Source organism: Panicum hallii, chromosome 9 (genome assembly GCF_002211085.1).
Source record: "Panicum hallii strain FIL2 chromosome 9, PHallii_v3.1, whole genome shotgun sequence".
NCBI lineage: Eukaryota > Viridiplantae > Streptophyta > Magnoliopsida > Poales > Poaceae > Panicum > Panicum hallii.
Genome location: NC_038050.1, coordinates 39,165,043 through 39,179,819, shown reverse-complemented (window position 1 = coordinate 39,179,819; position 14,777 = coordinate 39,165,043).

Genomic DNA, 14,777 nt, shown 5'->3' with positions numbered 1-14,777 from the left:
GGAAAAAGCCCTTGGGAAGGGGTGGCAATGCGCCGAGAGTTTGTTGTGAATGATTGATTATTCTTCTTATTGAATCTCACGGTACATATTTATAGTCCAGAGACTTGATCTTTTCTAACTAACCCTAGCTGATTACTACACAATCTCTAACTTACTATTTTTAAACTATCCTTAGATACACGGCCACCCTGGCCCTTGACACGTTCGCACAGAGGCCGATTTGTAGACCATTACGATGATTTCCTTCAGCCCATGTTGCTCTCGGCCCATCCCTTGGCCCAGTCAAATTATGGCGATAACAGTTGGGAACAAATTTGTTGTTTTCTACTACTTGTCATCCAAAAACTGATGGGCAAACGGAGATAGTTAACCGTACCTTATCTACTTTGTTGCGGGCTATTTCGTAAGATAATTTGAGGTTGTGGGAGGAGTGTTTGCCATGTATTGAGTTTGCCTATAACAGATCTATTCACTCCACAACCAAGTTAAGTCCGTTTATGGTAGTATATGGTTTCAATCCTTGTGCTCCAATTGATTTGCTACCTTTACCACCTTCTGAAATTGTGAACTTAGCTGCTACACAACATTCTGAATTTATTCTTAAGTTGCATGAAACTACTAAGTTGCAGATTGAAAAAATAAATAAAAGGTATCGACTTGCTGCTAGTAAAGGTAGGAAGAAGGTAAAATTGGAACCCGTTGATTTGGTGTGGGTTCATTTGAGAAAAGATAGCTTTCCAGATTTGCGAAAGTCTAAACTCATGCCACATGCCGCTGGACCTTTTAAGGTTCTTGAGAAGATAAATGACAATGCATATAAACTTGAGTTGCCTACCAAGTTTGGGGTTAGTCCTGCATTTAACATTTCAGATTTGAAGCCATATTTGGGTGAGGAAGATGAGCTTGAGTCGAGGATGACTCCAATTCAAGAGGGGGAGGATGATGAGGACATCTCTCCTTTGCATACAATGCAAGGATCGATCACTAGAGCTCATGCGCGACACTTGGATCTCTAGTTATGTTCTAACCTTGTCAATTGTTTTTCAGAACTTATGCTTGGTTCCATGCATATTTTATTGATTAGGAAAAATGGAGAGGACCAGTAAGGACTTGGAGAAGGCCAAGGAGTCAAGGAGGAGGAGCTAGGACGTCCACACCAAGAAGGAGTCCATGTCCAACTCGACTTCGACTCCACCTCGGATTTCAGAACCTGACTTCACCAAAATTGACGCTCTGGCCACATACGGAATCGGATTTGGATGTTCTATATATGGTGAAACTAGAATTTCATAGAGCTTCCAATGGTACTGGTCCCACCTCAAAATTCTTTCTGAGTCGACAGGAATCGTCGACACAATTGGGCATCCAGAATCTGTGAGGGTGCTGTGTCACCGTCTGTTGGGCCGTTGGCCCGTGTACCGTGTTGGAGCCCATTAGGGTTGCGCCCAGGAGACTTGCACGCCCCTAACTCCTTTTTATTCAGTAGCCGTCGCCACATTAGGGTTTGGGTTTTGCTTAGATTCAACCTGTCTCCAAACAGTGATGACGCCGTTCATCGGTTTGTGAGACCCCATCTGGTAATTAAGTTGTTTGCTTGCATCTCCTATTCTTGCTTGTGTTCTTGATTGCGCTTGCAGGGATAAGCCTTCATGGCGAGGTCATTCGTGTGACACAGGTGATAACCAACAGAGCAGTTGTGTAGTGATTGCGAGGTTCTGTTCATTCGGAGCCTTGGATCATCAACATCGAGTTCTCCACCAATCAAGTTTACCGTACCTCCTATCAATGGTTGTGGTTATGCTTCTGCTATATCTCTTCTATTTCTTTTAATGTGGGTTTTGGTATGAACTTATACCTTAGTAATCAGGTGCTAATAAAACTTGACTAACTAAAATTGCTTGTCGCAGTAAGCCAGTCAACCTTTCCTTGCTTTTGGCCTTCATGTCATATAATTCCCAACATTTGCTGAGTACCAACCATAAGTGTACTCACGCTTGTTATAATTGCTGCTCAGAGGAGAAAGTGATGTGAAGTTTTTTGAAGATGATGCTGAGTTCTAAGCCTACGCAACCCCCGTCGATTGCCTGTGAAGTTTAGAGTCTTCATTTCCAGGATAAGCTGTATAACTCTGATAATCTTTATAGTCTTTTAATTCTCTTTTCGTGATACTGTTGCTGATTATTAACTGATGAAGTCACTATATGTATGGAACTTGATCCTAGCATACATATAGTTATGTATTCAGTTTTGTCCTTAAAACCGGGTGTGACATGTAGGGTCATCAACATTTGGCCCAACATTGTTCTGAATAATATTTTTTGCTGGCCACAACCCCCATCCCTCTGCATTAGGAGCTTCATCAGCATTGTCATTGACAGGTGGTTATGGGGGACCCTGCCCCGACTGACGAAACCCAAAGAACTCAAAGAAATTAGGGTTGAAATCATTAGCGTTGTTTGGAGGGGCATCCTCATCAGCTGGTTGACCTCCCAACATAGTAGACTGAAGAACTTCACACTGGACAGACCAAGATTCTCCTTCAAACCCATCACCATCTGAACAAACCATAAGCCAAGGTCTTTATAGAGAAACCACGCGAGCTTTGACAAGCACATGTGCTAGGTGATTTGGGTCTTCCCCCCAGGCTAACAACTGGCCAAAAATTAGCAAGAGCTTTTTCTACATGTTTCTGGGACCAATAATCAATATTGAAGCCCAGTAGCATCAACCAGACCTCATGATTGAACATGACAGCTCTATTATTCCACCCTTTGTCATGAGCTAGAAATGAGATTCTAACATTGCCATAAACATGTGGGCTTTAATATATAAGCAGATCCATATCATGAAAATAGGTGAACTTGACATAGGCCTACCCAAAGGGACATGGCTGAATTGACCAAAAGCTAATACCCATGTGGTCACGCAAGAATTCCACTAGAACCATCCAAATGCCAAAGAAAGATACATGCTCCTCAGGCATGGGCTCAATCGTAGCAATGGTGATGTCACTGTTACGCCCATTTGGTTGACCCATCACCACGCGTGACATCAGCTTCCTCCCGGCAACATGCACATGTTCGAAGCCTCGGGGCATGAAGGGGGAGGGATCAACAAAGTGGAAAGCCATGGGTGGTGGCGGCGGAGCAGCGAAAGTAGAGGCAACTGCAGCAGGGGGTTTTTGGTGGAGGTGAGTGGAGGCTAGTGCGAATGGAGGGCGATCAGAGGCGGGGGAGCAAGAATCAAAATGTGGATTAACCTAGGAAAGAAGGTTTGTAGCCGGACGTGCACAATCTGGACGTCATTCTGCTAGAGCAGACGAGGGGATTTCAGGATTGTGGAAGGCTGGTGAGGTTTCTTTCCATGGAATTGAATCCTGAGGTGGAGGCTATTTGTGAAGTAAGATGCAAGCCAAATCCCAAAGAGGCAAATCGCTGGGGTCGTGCAAGACTGGCCCCATTAGATAGAGACTGCCTAGGTGAGAACTAGAGTGAGACGGCGCTAGTCGGCCAAGCGTCTAGACTAGGGGAGGAGGAGAAGGATCCTTCCTTGCACAGGCCTAGGAAACCGAGGTGGGAACCTGCACAAAAATGCAATGTGTCCCAAGCGAAAGCAGGTAGAGCAGCACACACTGTTGGTATGGAAGTTGGAGTGGCACCTAGAGCATTGGTTACGACCCAGATGAAAAGGAGTAGACGATGTGGGCCAAGAGTTGGAAAGGACCAAGGAGGGCCTAGGACAGCGCAGGGGCACCACATTAGCTCCCGTTAAAATTGAAGAATTCAAATGGGCGTGTGAACCGCCAAGATTAAGGTCCAAATTAACACCATTAAGTTAAGAGTATTTTCAAAAGAACCCTGTTGCTGCAAAAATCGGATGGTGAATCTTGTGGAGCACGACATGCTAAGGCGTAGGAGCTCTGCTTATCTCCAATGCAGGTCCTACAAATTGGGTGCAGTGCGTGCCAATCAATTTGACTTGCAATTGACAAGGAAAAAGAAATTTAATTAGTAAAACAATAGAGAACGTATCAGCTAGAGTTCCGAATAGTTCCGAGAAAAGCATCGGCTAGAAGCGGTTCGCAAGGAAGCATGATTAAGAGTAAAAACTTAATAATTAAATACACATTCAATTAAGCAAAACTTGTCATTACTATTAATCGAATCGGAATTAACTGTGGCAGAACTGCCCGAATTAATCCGGCTCAAGTGCACTAACCATCATCCATAAAGGTGAAACGGCTACCTTGCACTTCAAGTGGAGTGATCCGATAGTCTGTCAGGTAATTCCCGATGCAACCACTGAATATTTCAATCGAACCAAAGCATACACTTAACTTGCATGAAGGCAAGTCCAGAGATTACAATATTTCATAGCTTTTACCTCATAAGTCTGGCAATTATTTATTACAAATCGAGTTCATAAAACTAGTACTCCAAAGTTCAAACATAAAAAATTTATTCAGAGTTTAAAAGCAGCGGAAAGAAAACACGATCATCTATCGTCGATTTGGATACCACGATGAAGCCTGTACGTGGCATCACTCGGTAGAGTTATCGCTTGCTGGGGTAGATCCCACTCCACGGACCAACCAGGCGGCAAGGTATAAGGCCAAGTCAAACCAGATATCATTTCTTCAAAAGACGCAACTGAAACAATGTCATAAGTAAGGCTGAGTATACTAATACTCAGTAAGGCTTACCTGACTATTGGTACGTAAATAACCAACTCCTAATCATGCATGGCTCTAAGACTCTAGGTTTTCCTTTTGCTCAAAAACAATAAAGAGTAAGTCCTTAATTTCACATTTTAGCTTTCAATATTCTAGTTCATTTAACCATTCTAAGTGAGCATCTATCTCTAACCAAACATGGTGGAAAACAACTAATCATCCAACAAGTTTTATCATAGCCATGGTTCCTCTTGTTACTCTATGTGGCAGAAGTATTAAGCAGTCTCAATTACCGTGAGAAATGGACGATTAGAATCGAATTTCTTAACCTTGCAAGGCAAACCTAACACACACGCTTGGAGCACCGAAGGGTCACCCCAAGCGACTTTTCCCCTTTCTTTTCGGGTTGTGGATCAGGGTCACCCTCCTCGACTACAGAGCCACGCTCTGCACTCGCATGTGTATACGTATCTGAACTTCGTTCAAGTAGGGTGAAAGTAAAGTCCACTTGCCAGGCCAATCAGGTACTTAAGCTTATCGAGTACCATATTTTCGACATGTGGTTAGTACGTTCAAAAGCTTAACCACCACTACCACACACTGGGGCCTTAGTATTTTTCTCTACTCAGACAGGGCCTCAACCATGAGCATCGTACCACAGCCTCGCTTGTCGACCTTATAGTTGCAGTATGTAGTAAAATCATTCAACTCCTATAATTACCGAACCTATTAGCAGAGCATCTACTCGAACTTTCAGTTCTAGTATTCATTACATAGGTGCCTAGGATTATGCAGCTAGGGTTCCAATCAACTCTTATGAACTTAAATGCACAGGTAAAAAGGAGCAGTAGTTGCATCAATTGAAATACTAGGATCATGCACCGGGGCTTGCCTTCTTGAGCAAAACTAGTTGGGGGTTCTTCCGAACTTTGGTTTGGATCTTCAGCAACTTCAGTTAGATTAACCTGAGCATTGCGCTATTCACTCTCGGACTCAGGCACCAGCTCGTAGGTTCCGTCGGTGAGAGTAGTCGATTCTATATGAATGCACATGTATGAGTGGTTTTAATGGTATAAGATAAATAACTTTTTCACTATAAAGTAGTCATTCAACAAAACTCAAGTTAAGTTGTCAAGCACTTCATTTTATTTTCTTTGGGCAGTCATTTTTCTGAGTACTTATCTGGATTAACTAAATTCATTAAGTAAGTGAGTGGTTTTGTCAATTCGTAAACGGCCATTTTCAATAGTAAGCATGGATTAAAATAAACTACTTGTAGAGGCAGTTTCTGGGGTTGAGATTTTTATGCAGAGCATGTTACTTAAGTACAAACTCACTATAAAATTTCTAGCCATTTTTATTCAGCAAGGTAATCATGAAAATACATTAAACAGCTACTGTTAGGATTAAGATCTATTTGTACAGAACAAACCATGCAAGAACTCATGCTCAACATTTTATTGAACAAACTTACTTGCATGAGTAGGCTACTGTAAATTTTGTAGATTTTTCCTTTGTAAGAATCAGAGGCTAAAATTCGAGTTTAACTGCATCCAGCATATAACAAAAAGTACTCGAAACATCTAGTTGTGATTGGATTCAATGCATGAAACTTTTATGAAAGACTATACTCTTAGTACAGAAGCTAACATCCAAATCTCATGAGCAGTTCTTTCCTAAAACTCTTGGAACAATCAAAAGATATTAAAACTTGATTTAAATCTACAGCAAAAATTATGTGAAAATAGTCCAAGACCCTTTTACAAAGTTGTAGATCTTAACTTAAGGAGTCCAGAACATTTTAGTTTGCATTTTTAGGATTTTTATGTGTATTGTTTTGCATTTTCAAAGTTCATAGATTGGTTTTCAAAGTTCTAGTTTCTGGTTTACAAATGTGACCCTGAGATTTTACGGAAATCTCACTGGAAATATTGAAATCGAAGCAAATGGGTCCTTTGTGCAGGGAAACGGTGACGGCTGGCCAAATTCCGTCGACTAGGGTTGCCGGCGGCGAGGGACGAAGGTGGGAGACGCAAAAGGGAAGCAAACCGCATCTGTTTGTGGCCTTGGGTGAGGAAGCGGCGGACCGAAGCGGCTCACTGGACTATCAATGTGGCATACTTCTCCTAGGATGCAGGATGGGACATGGTCCACGCCCTACATCTGTTGTAACTACTCATTATATAGTAGGATTACTCATACAGTAGTGAAACTAGTCGGACACGGTAGGAAACTACCCGAGAAGTAATCGGGTAGGACTCCTGGGCTTGTAACCGACTAGGACTTCCATGTAAACCTGTCCTCCCAGACTATATAAGGGTGGACAGGGACCCCCTCGGGGACAGTCATCATCAAAGGCAATACAAACCACACAGGACATAGGGTATTACACTCTTATTGGCCCAAACCTGTCTAAAACCTTGCGCTCCTTTGCACCTTCGAGTTCCTAATCTCGGCGACACCCTGCCTACAAACTCATCACCTCGGGGGTATCCCTCGATAGGTGTGGCGGTAAAACACCAGCTTGTGCTTAACGAGGACACAACTTTCATCTTCCACTCTTGGATTTGCGTCGCCAACGGTTTGGGTGGCTCCAACAGTAACCTAGCCAACTCCAAGCAGCCGGAGGCCTCTTCATCAACTCCAAGAAGCGATCTCGACGAGTTCATCGACAATCTCGATGATCTGTTGCTTCCCGATCTGGCCCAGCAAGTCGAAAAGATGTCCATTTTCAACGTGACCTCCACTCGTGACGCTCCAGATCTAGTCGGGTCGGATTCAAACTGATCTTTAAAGACCTCATGATCTAAATCCCTCTTCGATGTGGAGGAGGATTTGGATCTGCTGCTCAAGATCAAGGACGTGGGAACCGAATGCATCTCATATGTGCGCCAGGATCAAGTTCCGCACATATAATAGACCATACAAGTGTATATCCAAAATAATGTCATAACGATAGAGAGTATCATAGTACTTTATTACATGACCGAAAGTATTAATCTTAAACGAATAAATAAACATTTATAACTAGCAGCGGACTTCATCTTCACAGGCAGATGACTGGAGACATATGCCTAGTACTCTTCGAAATCATTAGAGAACTCCGGACAATTATCTTATTCTGAGCAGCATTGGTTTTAATAAAGCAAGCGTGAGTACACTTATGGTTGGTACTCAGCAAGTGGAGTAAATTATATGACATGCAAGGGCAAAATCAAGGAAAAGCTGATATGGTTTGACTGCGATAAGCATTTTTAGTTGATCAAGTTTTATTTAGTAAGCATTAATTAAATGCAAGTATATGCCAACCCTTAAATAAATAAAATGGATAAGATAACAACATTATAAACAAAGAGCCTCAATTTAGATCATCTTTAAGTTTAGTTATCATGTGAGCTTCCAAGCCGCTCTTAACCATGAGCACGGCTGATATATCAGTTTTCACTCTGCAGAGGTTGTACACTTTACTCACAACTCGTGTTTCCCTTAATGCCCGGGCTTGCAAGGCCCTTAAACACTTCCGAGGTGAGTGGCAGGGATTCACTACGAGGCGTTTACAAAGATTCCCTAACTTGCAATAGTCCGTTAAGGTTTCAGGCCGCAGTGGTCATAACCCTCCCTAATGAGGCGGTACCTTAGCCAAGGACCATAAACAAAGCCTCCAAGAGGACCGAGCTATACCCCATCAATGCACTTCCCTCTTGCCCTTTCAGTAAGACCATTACAAGCTAAAGTTTTTAATTAATTAGCCAAGAACGGAGCCATATCTATGATGAATTCAATGTCGTGTTCAGGTGGCATACCTGGCAAATCATCGGGGAAGATGTCCGGGTAATCACGCACAACTCTGATGTCCTCAATCAAATCTGTCTTCAACTGATTCACTGCACAGTCTGTTGCTGACGGAAGTGTTGCAACGAACTCAAACCATTCACCTTCTGAGCTAGTGAGAATCATAGCTCGCTTGGAACAGTGAATGACTACATCATACTTTGTCAACCATCCCATTCCGAGAATGATATCAATACCACTAGACTGCAAGACTATTGGATTTGCACAGAATTACCTTCCCATAATCTGTATTTTCAACCCAAGACACTGATACACAGCCTTCATATTTTCCCTAGGTGAATTCACTAGCATGGAACTAGGCATGGTGCATAGGGGAATGGAGTACTTAGCAACGTACTCGGCAGAAATGAAAATATGCGATGCTTCGGAATCAAATAAAATTGATGCAGGGCTGAGTTGACAAGGAACATACCGAACACAACGTCCTGAGCCTCCTGAGTGGTCTCCGTGGCCACATGATTCACGCACCCATGGATGAAGTTCTACTGATCCTTGTTGTTCTGCGGTGTCTGGTTGTTGTTCCTGGGCTGTTGCTGCTGCGGAGTCTGCCTCTGTCCACTGTTGTTGAACTGACCTGAAGTATTCTGGGCATTCCTCTTGGGACAACCATTGGCATAGTGTCCCGCCTCACCACATCTGAAGCACGTATTACCACCGGTGGGAGCAGGGGTGTTGTTCCTCATAGGTGTTCCAGTAGGGGTGTTCTGACGATTCTGCGAAAAGTTGGGGCACTGCACTGACTGACCAGCATGCTGAGCTCTTTGTTGTTGATTCTGTTGGTTGGGGCGCTGGTATTGATTCTGCCCGTAGTTGACACTCTGCCCTCTAGTGCGAAAAGGTGTCCCTTGCGAGGGCACGAAACGAGGGTGGGAGTTGCTGCTGAACTACCCTAACGACTCAAAACTTTCTCTTCTGCTCACCCATCTCCTTGCGAGCATGCTCCACCATGATGGCATTGTCCACCATCTTCTGGAAGTTCTCGAAAGTGTGCACCATCAGCTAATACTTGATAGGACCAATCAAACCATCTCTAAAGTGATCCTGCTTCTCTACATCATTTGCTACATCTGCGGGAGTGTAGCGAGACAACTAGATGAACTTGTCCCGGTACTCACTCACAGACATTGATCCCTATTTCAGCGCAAGGAACTCTTGCTTCTTGAGCTTCATCAGATCTTTGGGTATGTTCTGCTCCCTGAATTTGTTCCTGAACTCCTGCCAGGTGATGGTGTTGGGGGTGTCATGAGCTGCGGTGTAAGCATCCCACCAATCTGCAGTGGTTCCTTCCAATCTACCTGAAGCATAAAGGAACTTCTCCCTGTGAGTACGCTGGACGATGTTCAGCATCTTCTCCACCATCTTGATGCAGTCATCAGCTTGCAGAGGATCAGGTGAGTGAGAAAATGAGGGAGGTTTGTGGCTCATGAACTCCCTATGCCTGTCTCTAGCTGGCGGTGGTGGCGATGGTGGAGCTTGATTCATCTGAGCCTGCATGTTGGTGATAGTGTTCGCCATGTTGGTAAGCAGCTGAGTCTGGGTGGCAAGAAACTGCTCAATCCCTGCAGGTGGCGCCTGGTGCTGAGTCGGGGTTGGTATTGTTGCTCGTTTCCTATCGTGGAACTGCAGGCTGATCAACTCCTGACCCGGACCTGGTGTTCACCATTTGATCGGTTAGAAAAGTGAGACTCATGAAATTAATCATGGAAAAAGGATAGGAGCAAGCATAAGATAAAGATAGTAAACAAAATAGACAACCTCAAACTTTATTAAACTATCCATTTTTATTATAATCTTGATATAATCATGGTCATCACTCCACAATTTATTGCAATCATTATGAAGATCCAAATCAAATTGTTCTCACAAAACCATAAAGACCGTTCGAACTAGCAATTACATAAAGACTCTTAAAGACACTCCTAACTTCTAGACCTATCATCTCTAACGATAGCGGGTGCGGTAGCCGGGCTCTCCGTAGTGAACGCGCTTGTGAGGAGGTGATTCTGGAAGTTACTCAATGGACTCGTCACTGTCGTACTTCGGGGGTAACCCTGGATCTCCCCCTCAGCTGAGCTTCCAGAATTGCCTTCTCCCTGATTGTCTTCCTCAGCTTCCTCTTGACCTCCTGGATCTATACTCTGGCAACATCCAAGTCTGTGCTGAGAGCGGTGACCAACTCCTGCGTGGTGTCCATGAGAAAGCTTCCTTCCCTAGGCAGATGACTGAGAGACATATGCCTAGTACTCTTTGAAATCTTTTGGGAACTCTGAACAATTATCTTATTCTGAGCAGCATTGTTTTTAATAAAGCAAGCATGAGTACACTTATGGTTGGTACTCAGCAAGTGGAGTAAATGATATGACATGCAAGACCAAAATCATGGAAAAGCTGACAAGGTTTGACTGCGATAAGCATTTTTAGTTGATCAAGTTTTATTTTGCAAGCATTAACTAAATGTAAGTACATGCCAACTCTTAAATAAATAAAAGAGATAAGATAACAACATTATAAACAAAGAACCTCAATTTAGATCATCTTTAAGTTTAATTATCATGTGACGGTCCAAGCCGCTCTTAACCGTGAGCACAGCTGATATATCAGTTTTCAAGGCTCGGGTTTCCCTTAACACCCGATTTTGCAAGGCCCTTAAACACTTCCGAGGTGAGTGGCAGGCATTCAATACGAGGCCTTTACAAAGATTCTCTAACTTGCAACGGTCCGCTAAGTTTTCAGACCGCAGTGGTCATAACCCTCCCTAATGAGGCGGTACCTAAGCCAAGGACCATAAACAAAGCCTCCAAGAGGACCGAGCTATAGCCCATTAACGCACTCCACTCTTGCCCTTTCGGTAAGACCATTACAAGCTAAAGTTTCTAATTAGTTAGCCAAGACTAGAGCTATATAGTATTGTGCTTGTACTATTTTTCTAGGTGGTTCTCCATGTTCCAATTAATGCAATTATCTTAATTATCACCATAAAAGTATTCCAGAACATGAGTAAACAAGTGTAGCATGATTTTAGGTTATCCAACCAAAATCTAAGTAAAAGCAACTAGAATAGCTACAACATAAATATAACAACCCAGATTTAATCAAGGAAGTTCAAAAGAAGCTAGGCACATCCTTAGTTTGGGATCCACCATATTCTAGACACATGCATGCATATAAAGTAAATATGTGTATTTATAAAATTATTGGGATTGGAATATGATCAAGGACCACTTGCCTTTGTCAAATAACTGCTGCTGCTCAGGAACATCTTCAATGCTTAGCTCTTGCGGACCCTCGAACTATGCATCGTCTATCGTAACACACAAGTACATACAAATAAAAAATACAATAAATAAGAAACAGTGTACCAAACAATATAAACAGAGCAAAACAACATTATAAAACTACTGTATATGTCGCAAGGGTCGCGTGAGTGCGAGAATCGATGAAAACGGAGTTAAAACGGAGAAGTTATGGCTAAAACATGATTCTAGGGGCTTATTTGTAGAAGATTTGAAACTAGAAGGGCTCTGAACAAATAAACCGAGGGCTAGAACATAATTAAACCTTAGATCTAGGGTTTAGATTGCAAAATAGGGAGCTAGGACAGCGGGTTCTATTTTAGAAAAGGACAGGGGCCTAAACACAATAAAAAGGATCTATTCGTGAATACTTTTGAACTGTCGTGGACTACGGGTTGATTTCTATGAAACTTAGGGGCTAAAGTGCAAAATAGCCTAGGTTTGACCGGTATTTGGTTTACTTGACTCGGGTTAGATCTAATCCAACCCGTTGGATCAGGATCCAACGGCTAGGGGCGGCTGACGGCGCGGGGCGGCGGTGCTGGGCGCCGGCGGCGACAGTTGGCGGCGGCGGATAGCGGCGGGCTCGCCGGACTTGGCTGAAAATGGCCGTCCGTGCACGGTTTTGAGCGCGGGCTGCATAGAAAGATCGCGAGCGCTACGGGAAACTCATCTAAAGGCTCGGGTTAGTGAGGCGGGGCCGGAGAGGGATGCCCGGCGGCGACGTGCGGTGCGACAGCGACGATGAGGAATCGGGCGTGCAGGAAGGCAGGGGAGAGTGGGAAAAGCAACTGGCAAGGATCCTCACCGCAACGCGGAGCTCCTGGGGCACCTTACGACGGCATCGGATTGGCGAGGCGACGGCTACAGCGGCGACCAAGAGACGGTGGCAATGGCGGCGGTGGCTAGGGATTCGAGAGGCAGAGGCACGGGGGCGGCGTTTTATAGGGCAGCCGCAGGAGCCTTGGTGTGCGGGCCCAGGCGACGTGCGGTGGTGCGGCTGTGCCATGTCACGGCCGGACTCGGGCTTGAGCCCGAGTCTGGCTCAAGGTCGGGACAGCCCCAATAGCTGGGGTCCATCTATCAGCAAGAGAAGGGGAGGGGGAAAGGGAAGTAGGCCGCGCGGGCGTACTGGGCCGGGGAGAAGGAAGCTGGGCTGCGTAGAGGAAGAAGGGAAGGAGAAGCTGGGCCGCTAGACTGGCCCGTGCGGGAGGAAAAGGGGGAAAGAGAAAGGCCAGGTTGGGCCGGGCCACAAGGAAGAAAAGAGAGAGAAAAGGAAAAGAGAGGATGGGCTGGGCCCAATTAGAAAAAGAGGAAGAAAAAGAATTGGATTCAAATGCATTTGAATTTGAATTTGAAATTTAAATTCAAATGGAAGACAAACAATAAAATAATGCAATACGGCATGAAATGCACAAAACCTATATTTCCTTATATTTCTTTTTATGGTTAAGTAAATTACTACTAATTCACAGTAAATGCTCTAAAATCAAACTGATGGAACAAAAACCTTATGGATCCTAAAAGAAATCTAGCAAAATTTATTTAGGTTTCTAATTTGAAAATTAGGGTGTTACACTACACCCTTCTCTCCGATCGCGGAAGAAAGAGAAAGTAGCACAGAGCTACTTGAGTACAGCCTTAGGGCTAACCACTCGCCGTATCATCAAGTCTGCATGGCCTCCGCAACGCGGAGCACGACGAGCTGGACCCCTAGTACAACAACGAACAACTCGCGGACATCTGAGCCAATGAGCCTACAGCTAATGCTCCCCAAGATGAAGACGAGGAGCATCGAAGGATCCAGCGGGTAAAGAACTCCAAGTGCGCTCAACATAGGCGCAACAGATAGAATCGCGCCCGCGAACCAAGGGATCTCAACAACGCTTTCGCAGTAGTCGCGGATCGCGAGCACCATACACTGATTGGCGCCATCACAGAAGCAGCACTCCTAGCTCAACAAGTCCCATCCAATCCTCAAATACAAAGGCTGCAGTATCTAACCCAGCGCGCGCTCGTGCAACTCGATGGGCAACATCCAGTGTCTTCCACTCGGAATCAGCACTCGAGGTCTGAGTGCCATGGTGATACCGCGTCGGTCAGTTGCACCACTGGAGGAGGCTCCAAGAGCCGGAGGAATGACAACCGCCAGTGCAACAAGGGCCACCCGTCCGCACGTGGCAACAATAAATAAGAAGTACAAAAACCTACTCGCAACAACATGCGGCAAGGCATCACGACCAAGATCCACTCGAGGCCAACCTTCACGAGGCCCCCACGATCAACCTCAGGCAAAAAATCAATGAAGGCCGCAACACGCGGCTTGTCATTGAAGCGAGGAGAAGGGACCGTACCGGCAGGCGCCACGATGATGACGACAGCGACCGCTTCCCTGCCTTCACCACTAGCATCACTGACAAGTCCTATCCAAAGGACTTCAAACCAGTCGGAATCCCCAAGTAAGACGGTAAGAAGGACCCGCGCTAGTGGATTCGATGCTACTCCACACACAACCAAGCAAAGCCACAGGCCAGTCACCTTTCTTTCTTGTATACGGGTCTGAAGCTATATTACCATTTGACGTGATGTGGAAGTCTCCACGACTGGAGATGTTGGAAGAAGGCGAGGATGATACTGCATGACATCTCGAGCTTGACTCAGCTGAGGAAATCTGATGCAATGCATTGTTGCAGTCGGCCTGCTACTGTGACATTCAGGTAATTAGAAATATAGACACTAGATTTTAGTGTGAAAAGTGTATGCTTGCTATGGTGTATGTGTGTAGCACAAAGGAATAGGGGTATAACTGTAATTCTATAAAATATAGGTCCTTTAGTGTTAATTGGGTAAAATGGGAGGTAGCATCAAAACCTAGGACAAATATAACACCAGGTGTCAAATTTATATCACCATAGGAAAACAGGGGCCTAGATGTGATTAAAACAAAAATCACGGGTCCT